Source organism: Manacus vitellinus, unplaced genomic scaffold (assembly GCF_001715985.3).
Source record: "Manacus vitellinus isolate BGI_N305 unplaced genomic scaffold, ASM171598v3 scaffold_33_pilon, whole genome shotgun sequence".
Lineage (NCBI taxonomy): Eukaryota > Metazoa > Chordata > Aves > Passeriformes > Pipridae > Manacus > Manacus vitellinus.
In genome coordinates, this window is record NW_021940478.1 from 5,944,030 (window position 1) to 5,953,888 (window position 9,859).

A 9,859-nucleotide genomic window follows, 5' to 3' on the forward strand; every position below is an offset into this window, starting at 1 on the left:
CCACAGTATTGACAATTCCAGAAGACTGAAGAGGAGTGGTGCTCTGGCTGTATGCCACTGGGACTGAGAGGCTGAAGATAGAAACGATGAAGGGATAAGAAAGGGAGAAGAAAATATTGGATACAGAGAGAAGAGGGGAAATTATAAGGAGAAGGCAGAAAAGTGAACTCAAAACTACCTACACAAACTCAAATTTGCTTGACTGTGCTGAATGAACATGAGTTCAATGGCAATCAGACTTTGGTAGCAAAAGGGCATCTTTTTGTGATTCCTGTGGGAAAGGAGCAACACCCTTTTTCAGTATTGCCTCTAACCACCTGCTCCATTTCACTTGTCACTCTTTAAAAAGCTGAATTAGTATGCAATCATGACAGTGTCTTGCTCCTGCTTGGCATTTGGTCTGTATTTTGGGAGAGGACTGTGGTAAAAGGCTGTTGTCCTTACTCTGTTCTAGGGTGAAATAGCCCAGTTAGAACAGGATTACTGTTAACAAGAGATTTTTAGTTCCTTTTACTTAAATAATAACAATAACAACACAGGAGCAAACATTAAAATACCTGGTTTGGTAAATGTTTATAGCACTGTCTACTGTAGATCTAGAAGATTGTACTTCATTGTAATTTGAACTTCAAAATATCTTTTTAAAGAAAACTCATTAAATAATGTATTTAAACAAAAAAAAGTTTATGGTTTATTGGCTAGTAACTGCTAGGTGTTCTTTGGTAAACAGTTTGTATATTTCAAATTTTGCTGAACTGATTCATTGTCCTTGGAAAATGTTACATCTTTATTTTTTTCCTTCTGTTCAAGTGCTGCTTGAGGCTAAAGGTGATAACTAGCAAGGACACTATCATGGCCTAGGCAAGTTTAGGGTTTCCTGAGCCAGGTGGAAAATTCTCTATATCCTAAAAAAAAAAAAACAAAACACCAAAAAACAACTCAAAAAAGGCAGTTCTTTTCCTACTACTAGTGGAGGAGTAATCTGCCTGCTTCAGTCTGTGGTCTCTATTCATGATAAGGTGCCTCTGGTGTGCTGTACATGTGGTACTCCGGAGAGAGAAGCAGAGGTCAGAGTAGGGGTGGAAGGGGACCGTTTCACGTGAGCTAAACTTTGGCTCAGTGCTGACAACTGACACTCCCCTTTTCTCATGTGAGTAGGAGTATATGCACATAGGCTTCATAAAGACTTCCCCTTCATTTGAAGGAGACTCCCAAGAACTTGGCAGCCCCCGTGGCATTAGCTGCTTACTGCAGTTTCTCTCCTTGACGCGTAGATGGTCAAAACCGACGGCCCAACTGAAGCTGGCCCCCTTTCCGCATCATGCCGTCTGTAGTTGGGAATGGCATTCTGGAGTCAGGGCTTCTGTGGCATCAAAGTGACAGGATTTTGGCAGAGGAACTGTACCTTTGGATTTTTCCTCTGCCTTGAAGAAGATATCTGTGATAATGTCCTGTCTTAACAAGTCATAATGTGAAGGATTGATGCATTCACAGGGGCGACTTCATCCCTCTGCTGGGCTTTGTGTAACATATTGGACTAGATTAGTGCGTTGCATGGCTTGGAGCATCTTTGAAAGTTCAGCATTTATTTTTAAACAAGGGCAAAAGGGTATTTTGTTCTGACTTTAAACTGGGACTTGGAAAACAAGGTACAGTTTTTGCAACTTGTGATTTTTCTGGACGTTGCTGTCCTCTTTCACGGAAGGGGGTTAGTATGTTCTTATCTCATGAGGGCTGAAGCTGAAGTAATTGATTGCATCTACAGGCACTACTACTGTACATGTTTTTCTGATTACGTGCACAGTATATTTTGCACAGTTTTGACCTACTGGGAGCTTTCAGACTCAGAGACATGGATTTGTTTGCAGAACTTGACAGCTGTACCAGGAATGAAGGTTGGGGGCTAAAAAGAGAGGAAGGCTTTCAGCTGGGGAAAACGTAGAGCCACATTATCTTTATAATCAAACCTTGCGTGTCCTTTGAAACTTGCTGATAGACATATCTGAGACGAGTAGAAATGCATGAACAGGAGGAGGTGGATGGCTGATGGCAGAGAAGTGAACATACATTATTTCCTGGCAGATAATAGAAAGCTATGGTGGTATTGAGAAGTAATTGAGTGGCTACTGTGTTTGTAAATGCAAGCCTTTTGTTGTGCCATAAAAGCTTTTTTCTTGATTTCTGCCCAAAGTGCTCTAATATAATGCATTTGTTGTACATAAATAACCTGTTGGCATCCTGCTTATGCATTCAGAATGTGGTACCACCATCTTGATGGTAACCAGTCCCATGGTGGCATCGCCTTCCTCTGGCTTACTGCCCTTGGAGTGCATTGGCAGTATCCACGTAGGTTGTCTCCCTCACTGCTAGAGAATGTGCTGCTACTGCAGTGCCCCATATGTTTTGTCTCTTTGTAGCAAGCTCAGCTTCATCACGTTTACAACTCACACACATAATTTTCTAGCAAATCATATGTATGTATTTTTTAAGTATAACTTAGCTGCTTTGGAAGCTCACGTCCATGTGGGGCTGAGTGTTAATGAAATGTCACACATGGCTTTGGGGATGATTTCTGCATCTCTGCAATAGCCATGGATGGTGTCTTCTGGGGGCAGCCTTGCAGGTCTGGGCTTGCAAATGTTCACTTGAGTATGTTGATTGGGATAACCTAGTGAAGAGTTTACTGGTTTGGGGTGCAGAAGGGCTTGAATTGATTCAAGCAGAGGATTCAAAGGAGTGAACGGAACAGTAACTTTAGCCTGATCATCCCAGTTTCCCTGGACACTGCCTGCAGTCAATAAAGAAATGTGTTTTTCTGAGAGATTAAGGCACTCAAGCTGAGCAGTTCTCAGCAGTGCTATAGGGTCAGGTCCCTCAGAGCTTTGGCTGCAGGGGGAGCTATGTGGCCAGACGGTGGTAAAAATACCTTTGGGGCTCAGCTGGAACCAGGACATCTTGGTGTCTGTTAAATGACTCTACGTTTACTTTTTTTCTGTTAACCTGCTTTACTGCCCTGCTTTGTTAGTTCAATTGACTTGCTTCAGGGCCAACTTACTGCACTATTGTTGGATTAATTGATTTGTTTCTTACAGATTTAATTGTTAGCTGCATGCTTGCACTGCTTGCAGTGAGGATTTCATGGAATACTGCCTGAACCAATCTGTTCCTCTTGATTGCTTGCATTTTGGTGAGGGGTACACGTCCTACATGATGGTGTAAGTGTTCAAATGCCCTCCCTAACAAGACTGCTGCCTTCTATGGAAAGATGAAAGTTAAAATTCATCTGCTGCCCAAGAACAGGAAACCTACTTGCAGCCATATCAATCAAAAGGTGGGGGTGGAAACTCCCTAAATATTTAATAGATAACAGCAGCCCCCAGGCAGAATCAGTATACCATTTATCTAGGACATCAGTGGGGAGAAAGTTCCTTGCTTGCTCTGAGTCCCTGGTTTAAATGATTGGTCCCTGCTTTTATCCAGACTTCTTTATTTATATTTCCATTCCTGTTGAGGTCAACAGTTCATCCTTTAGATCATCCTTTCTCAGCTGACAAGTTTGGATCACCTGTGGTTGACTTGGATACCTCGTCCCACCTTTTATCTCCTGCCATGAGCTAAGCTTGCCCTCTAGGCTGTGACTGAGGCAGGATCTGAACGAGGCAGACGCTATCTCATCTTTTTCCATATTTTCTTAATATTGTAAGCTGAAGGGAGACAATCTGCAAGAGCTCACCAGGAGCATGACGGCACTGTGGCCAGGAGGAAGCTGTTGTATAATAACTGCAACGTGACAGAGACCTAGGACAGGCAGGACTGATCTGCTCGCTGGTAGGGAGACCCAGGAGTAGGTGAGCCTCTGAGGCTTTCTGCTGTAGGATATTCAGCTGCCTGGTTTACAGTCAGAGAGCATGGGTTCCTGCACCTCACGCTGTGGGGGAGAGGATGAAGTATGCAGTCCCAAGGCTGGGAAGCAGTCCCTGCTGGTGGATGAGGTTCAGCTGGCTCTTACTGCCCACATGTTCCCCATTAGGGAATCAATTCCAGTGTCCTGCTGCTCATCACTGCCTCTAGTGCCTGTTTGCTTTTTTGTTTGAGCTTGTTTTTCTGTGTCTCTCATTAAAACTTAAGGAAACAGACAAAAAAGGGATCTCTAACCAATGGTTCCATGGAAGTGCTTTTGGAGGTCTGTGACTTAGAGGCATCCCAGGGGCTTTAGTGGCCAGGGATGGGGCCTTTGGGAGCTCCCGGTGCCAGCTGGACTTTTGCAGCCCTGTGATGAGAACCTGGGCACTCCACACAATGCTCTGAGCACAGCAGGCTCTTCTCCCCTTGACAGATTAAGCACAGCTGCACGAAGAGAAATACATGTATTTTAACAGTAAAGTTGTCAGTATTGACTTGTGGAACAGATGGGATTGTTTTGCTAATTGCATGTATGCTGTTGGATGCTTTGAGGAAAATTGGGATGCAGAATTATGACGGGAGACTGGTGTAGCAGAAGAATGTGACTTGTGAATAAGATGCTTTTTCACTGTAATTCCTCTTTAGGAGTGATACAACAGTATTTTGTGGGAAAAAAAATCTTGGAGTAGGTGCTTGCAGTTAGTACTTACTTTGGTCTTAAAAAACAGAATATATTATTAGAATTGCAGAATATATAGTGACATCCTGTGCATAGAATATGTAGTGAAGTACTCTGCTCAAATGTATTTAAAATTGGGTGGCAAGGGAGAGCAAAACCTGCAGTGTCTTTTCAAAGTGGCCAAAGCTGTCCTCCTGAAAGCAGCAAATTTCCCTGGAAGCAACCTCTGGGACCCCTGTTGGCAAGTCACCTGTGGTAGTTTCATTTAAGGAGGGGTAAAGAGGTTTTTTTGTTCTCTCATTTCTGTTGGGCAAAAATTGACCACAGGGTTATTCAGATCGACTCAGCAAAGTTTTCCCTGGCATTCTTGGAGTGTTTTAAAATGACAGTGTGGGAAAACATGTCCCCACTCCATCCTGCACCCTGTTACCCCTTCAGAAAGAGGGACGTGTAGGAAGAGGGATTGACCAATTGACCTTCCCCTCTCCCAGTGGTCTGTGGCTTGCACTTGTTTGAACCAGAAGCAATCTCCTTGTGAAGAAGATCAGAGGCGCCTTTCAGGCCTCTTGTTTATTTTTCTGATGGGGAACTGGGCCTTTTTATTTGGAGTGGGAAAAGTCGTATTCCTGCTGTCTCCGTTAATTGAAAGCTGCAAGGGCTCCCCCTCGTGTTACCGCGGGACAGGACCAGCATTGCTGCGTCTTTAGCCTCGGAGGCTGCCAGTGAAATGGGCGCATCCCACATCCTTGTGCACCCCATCGTGCGAGTCATGCAGGAGCACCAGAGGTCTGGAGAAGTCTTCCTTCAGTTGAACAAAGAAGGCAGGAAGGCAGCAACACCAACATAGCAGGCATCTGCTTCGTACAGACTGAGAGCTGTCGTGCACACTGAAACTTCATGACTCTTAAAAGCATTTGCTGTGAGTCTGAACAAAGGTGCAAGGGCTGAGGGAACTAGGGAAACTAGATCTGCTACTGCTCAGGAGAGCATCTCCAGTGCTGCCAGGTGGAAGAGGATCTTGGCAAACTCTCAAGTAGCCTTAGCAAATGGGCAATGAGATCTTGATCACAGCATGTCTTATTTATTTGGACCAATAAATTGCCAAATATTCACCATCAGAGCTGATCCACAACAGTGTAAAAATCTGAATCTCCCTTAAGTTGCACAGGTGCTGGGGCATGTCCAGAGAACAGCAATGCAGCTGGTGAAGGGTCTGGAGCACAAGTCTTACAGGAGCGGCTAAGGGAGCTGCAGTTGTTTAGCCTGAAGAAAAGGAGGCTCAGGGGAGACCTTATCACTCTCTACAACTGCCTGAAAGGAGGCTGTAGCAAAGCGGGAGTCAGTCTCTCCTCCCAAGTAACAAGATGAGAGGTAATGACCTCAAGTTGCACTAAGGGAGGTTTAGATTGAGTATCAGGAAAAATTTCTTCACTGCAAGCATGTTCAGGCCTTGGAACAGGCTGCCGAGGGAAGTAATGGAGTCACCATCCCTGAAGTGTTCAAAAGACATTTGGCTGTGGCACTTGAGGACATGGTTAAGTGGTGAACAAAGTGGTGCTGGGTTAACAGCTGGACTTGATGATCTTAGAGGTCTTTTCCAACCTTAATGATCCTGTGACAGGGCCATCTCGTTGGGAAATTAGTTTTGCAATCCGAAGCAAGGGAAGCATCCTTTTTACTGTTTGTCCCCCTACCTCCTCCCACAGGGTGATTAGGAATGCTAGCTAATCTCCACTTAGTCTTAAACTCATTAATTCTGTCACCAGCTCTTTCAGTGTCCCATGGTTTCCATCGTTCTGTGCCAAGAATCCTGCCCTAAAATACTGAGTATGTGGAAGTCACTGTGGCACACCCTTCACACTGGCAGATATGGGCTGCTGTGCTGTGGGTGTGTGAACAATAGTACAAAGCTATGCTTAAATCTGTAAAGCTGGGTACAGTGGGAAGCTTATGAGTAATGGATATGCAATGCACAGTGTCTTCACAGCTGATGAAATTCCAATTTTCACTTAACAGCTGGGCAAGTTCAAGCCTCCCGTTTTCCTCCTGCACTTTCATTATTCGTATTTATCTTGGAAGTCAGCAAAGGATAGCAAAAAACCAAGACTTTCACATACCTGTAAATGCCTAAACACTTCCACTACACAGTTTCTCTTACAGTATCAAAAGTAATATATCCAAACCACATCTGAGTTTTCTAAAGCCTGTTTAAAACATGTGGTCCTTGCCTGTCTGCATCTGTCTCACGAGCCTTTCTACATCCTTCTGAAAAAATAATTACCTGTAAAACACACGCAGGCATTTCCCTCACTTGAGCCCTTCAACACTGCCTGAGAGTTTTGGGGAGTCCAGCAGCAGGTGCAAAAGGCATCACTAGAAATCAATAGACCATTTGCAGCAATGAAGGGCATCCTGTGACTTGCCCATTTTGCACTGTCACACGCCAAAACCTATTACATCAAATGCACTGACAACTCACGGACCTTGCAAGGAGTCTCATGTTTTATTTATAATGGGTGATGGTGAGCATCTGTGGCAGTTTTTATGCTGTGCTGGCATTAAGCTGCTACAATACACTGAGCCACCACCTTCTCGTGGATGTTTTGAAAGAGATGAGTAACGGCGAATGTCAGAGCTGTCATAAGTGAATGTCACAGCTGTCATAAATTATGCGGTCATCGTCCCCTTCAGTAACTTACCTGAGTCTTGAAAAAGAAAAGGAGACATCCAAGTTCTGCAAATGTGATTGAGAAACCGGAGTTACTGAAGGTCTGCTGTGTATCTATAGATTTACTTAACTATGGTGAATGTAAGTTGTGGTGGAAAACTACCACAAGAATAACTTTAATGAAGGTAAGTCTGCACTGGGAGTAAAATACATGGATTATGGAAGAAAATTTCCATTCAGAGTGTTCTTTAGTACTCTAATCCCTGTATGTATTCTCATCAATTTAAAGCAGTTTCCCATGTAAACTGAGATCCCAGGTTTTCATAACACTAAGCCTTGAATTCAGTTTCTGCTGTTGCACAACTTGTTTGTGTCCCTAGTTGTTTCTGCACTTTGGATACACTCAAATACTTCTGAAGAACTAATGGAAAAAGCTTAAACTCTGATAAAATGTAATATGGTCTAGGAATGTTTTCTTAAACTCACTAAGAAAATAGGAATGCTCTTCGTTTGTGCTTACCTGAAAATTTCCTTTCTGCGGATGATTACAGAGGTCCTTCCTCCTTACAGCTGCTCTGTAGCAGGACAGCAATACCCTAATACACACAGATCTTACAGCAGCACCAGATTTACAGTTTCAGATACATGAATTATTTGGGAAATATAAAGGTTATGTTAAGCTTATTTGGAGGAGTAAATATCTTATTTTCTCTCTGGCCTCGCCCCCCCTCAGTTTTGCCTTTCACATTGGAATAAGACCCCTGTGTCTTTGGATGCTGATTTGCTCTGTTTTGGATAAGATTTCCCCCAGACCGAACTATTTTATGAAACATTATTTGAATAAAAGGGACATCCAGGAAAATGGGTGCTCAAAGGTACACAACCCAGCATGATGAAATTTTCATGGTACCATCAGGAGGCTAGATTCTTCTCCCTTTCTTTCCTCCTCAGGGTTAGGGCATGGAGACACATTTTTTCAGAGAGAGACTTTTTCTCCAAGGCTCTTCTGCAGGGAGCGGGGTCCCTCTGTGGATAGCTAATGGATCAGGGGCTCAGCTGGATGCTTTTTTCTCTGACTGACTAAAGCTGTTTGCTCCTGCGTTGAAGCAGACTGGTGCAAATTGATGGTTCAAATCCAAAGGGGCTGTCTGAGAGTCTCAAAGGTAACTGAGATAAATGATCTACTCAACTCAGCGTAGCACCTTGCACCAGTGACCCATCATCTGCAGTGGGGCTTTTCTCCTGCCAGGCAGTTCCAGTTCACCCTGCAACCTGTATCCATTTCTTAGCATCTCCAGGGACGCTGGACATTTTATTCCTCTTTTTGAAGGTTCAGAATAGGCTTGATGTGCCAGAAGGCTTCTTTCTGTACCCAATGCTTTGAGGTTGAGAGATGCCATGCTGTCTACCCACAGGACAACCTCTCAGAGAAGTGCAGGTTTGACTTTCACTGCTGTCACTGTTTCCCTTGCAGCAGGTGATAAGCTGATGGTGGTCACAGGGGACAAGCTGAATACACCCCGAGGATTCCCCTTACCAAAGAAGGACTGAGGGCAATGATTATGTGCAGTCCTTTGTTTGCAGGTGAAACTGGGCTGTGAGGGGCTGCTTCAAAGAAACAGGTGAGTTTGTTTTCAGTGCTAACCCTGAAGGTTGCATGCAAACAATGCATACCTGTGTGCATGGGGCAGGCAGCAGGGAAAGGCTAAAAGAAATGGTAGGGCTGACAGGAATCATCTCCCCTACCTTTGTTTACTGCTCCAAATGCGGATTATTGTCCCATACTAACTGCCAGTTGCTGCTCAGAGGTGGTGATGGGGTACAACCACCTGCAGCAGGAGGTGGGAAGCCTGGTTTGCTCTGTAGGGCAGGACCGCCTGCAAGGGCATCCGGGGATGACAGCCTTAGTCATATGAGTGTGCCAGAAAATCTCTGCTCTTGTATTACACCTTCCCAGCTCCCACAGTAAAGATTTTCAAGTTGGCTACAGGATACCAAGCATGGCCTTGTTACAGTTGGAAAGAAGAGTGTTTTGGATTACTCTGATGGTATTTGGCTTGTCCTTCACCCCAAGACATAGGAAAGCTTCTTTTTTCCTGCCTTTTGAGAAGTATTTCTGGGATTTTTCCCTCTCTTCTCCTATACTTCTCCCTGTGAAGGTGAGTGGTGGAAACAGCCCTGATGTTTATTTCCTCCTCACAATTATTTCCTAATGATCTTTCTTCATGGTGTCAGGGAAGAAACAAATTCAAGGCACAAAGCTCTCAAGAAGACGACAATCACTGGGTGGTGGCTTTCTCTGTGGTCCCTCTGCTTGCAGCATTTTGGGACCTCAGCAAGTTTGTGGATGACATCAAGCTTACTGGCGTAGTTGCTTGAGGGAAGGGATGTCACCCCCAGTTACCTCTCAGGGTCTCAAGGCCTGAGGAGTTGGCCAGTGTGAACCTTACAGGGTTGGAACAAGGCCAATTGTATGGGCTTGGGCAATCACCAGTATCAGTAGACTGCGTGATGAAGGGATCGAGAGCAGCCTTGTGGATAAGTCTATGGTGGTACTGGTGCATAAAAAACTGGATTTGAACTGGCAATGTGCCCTTACAGCCCAGAAA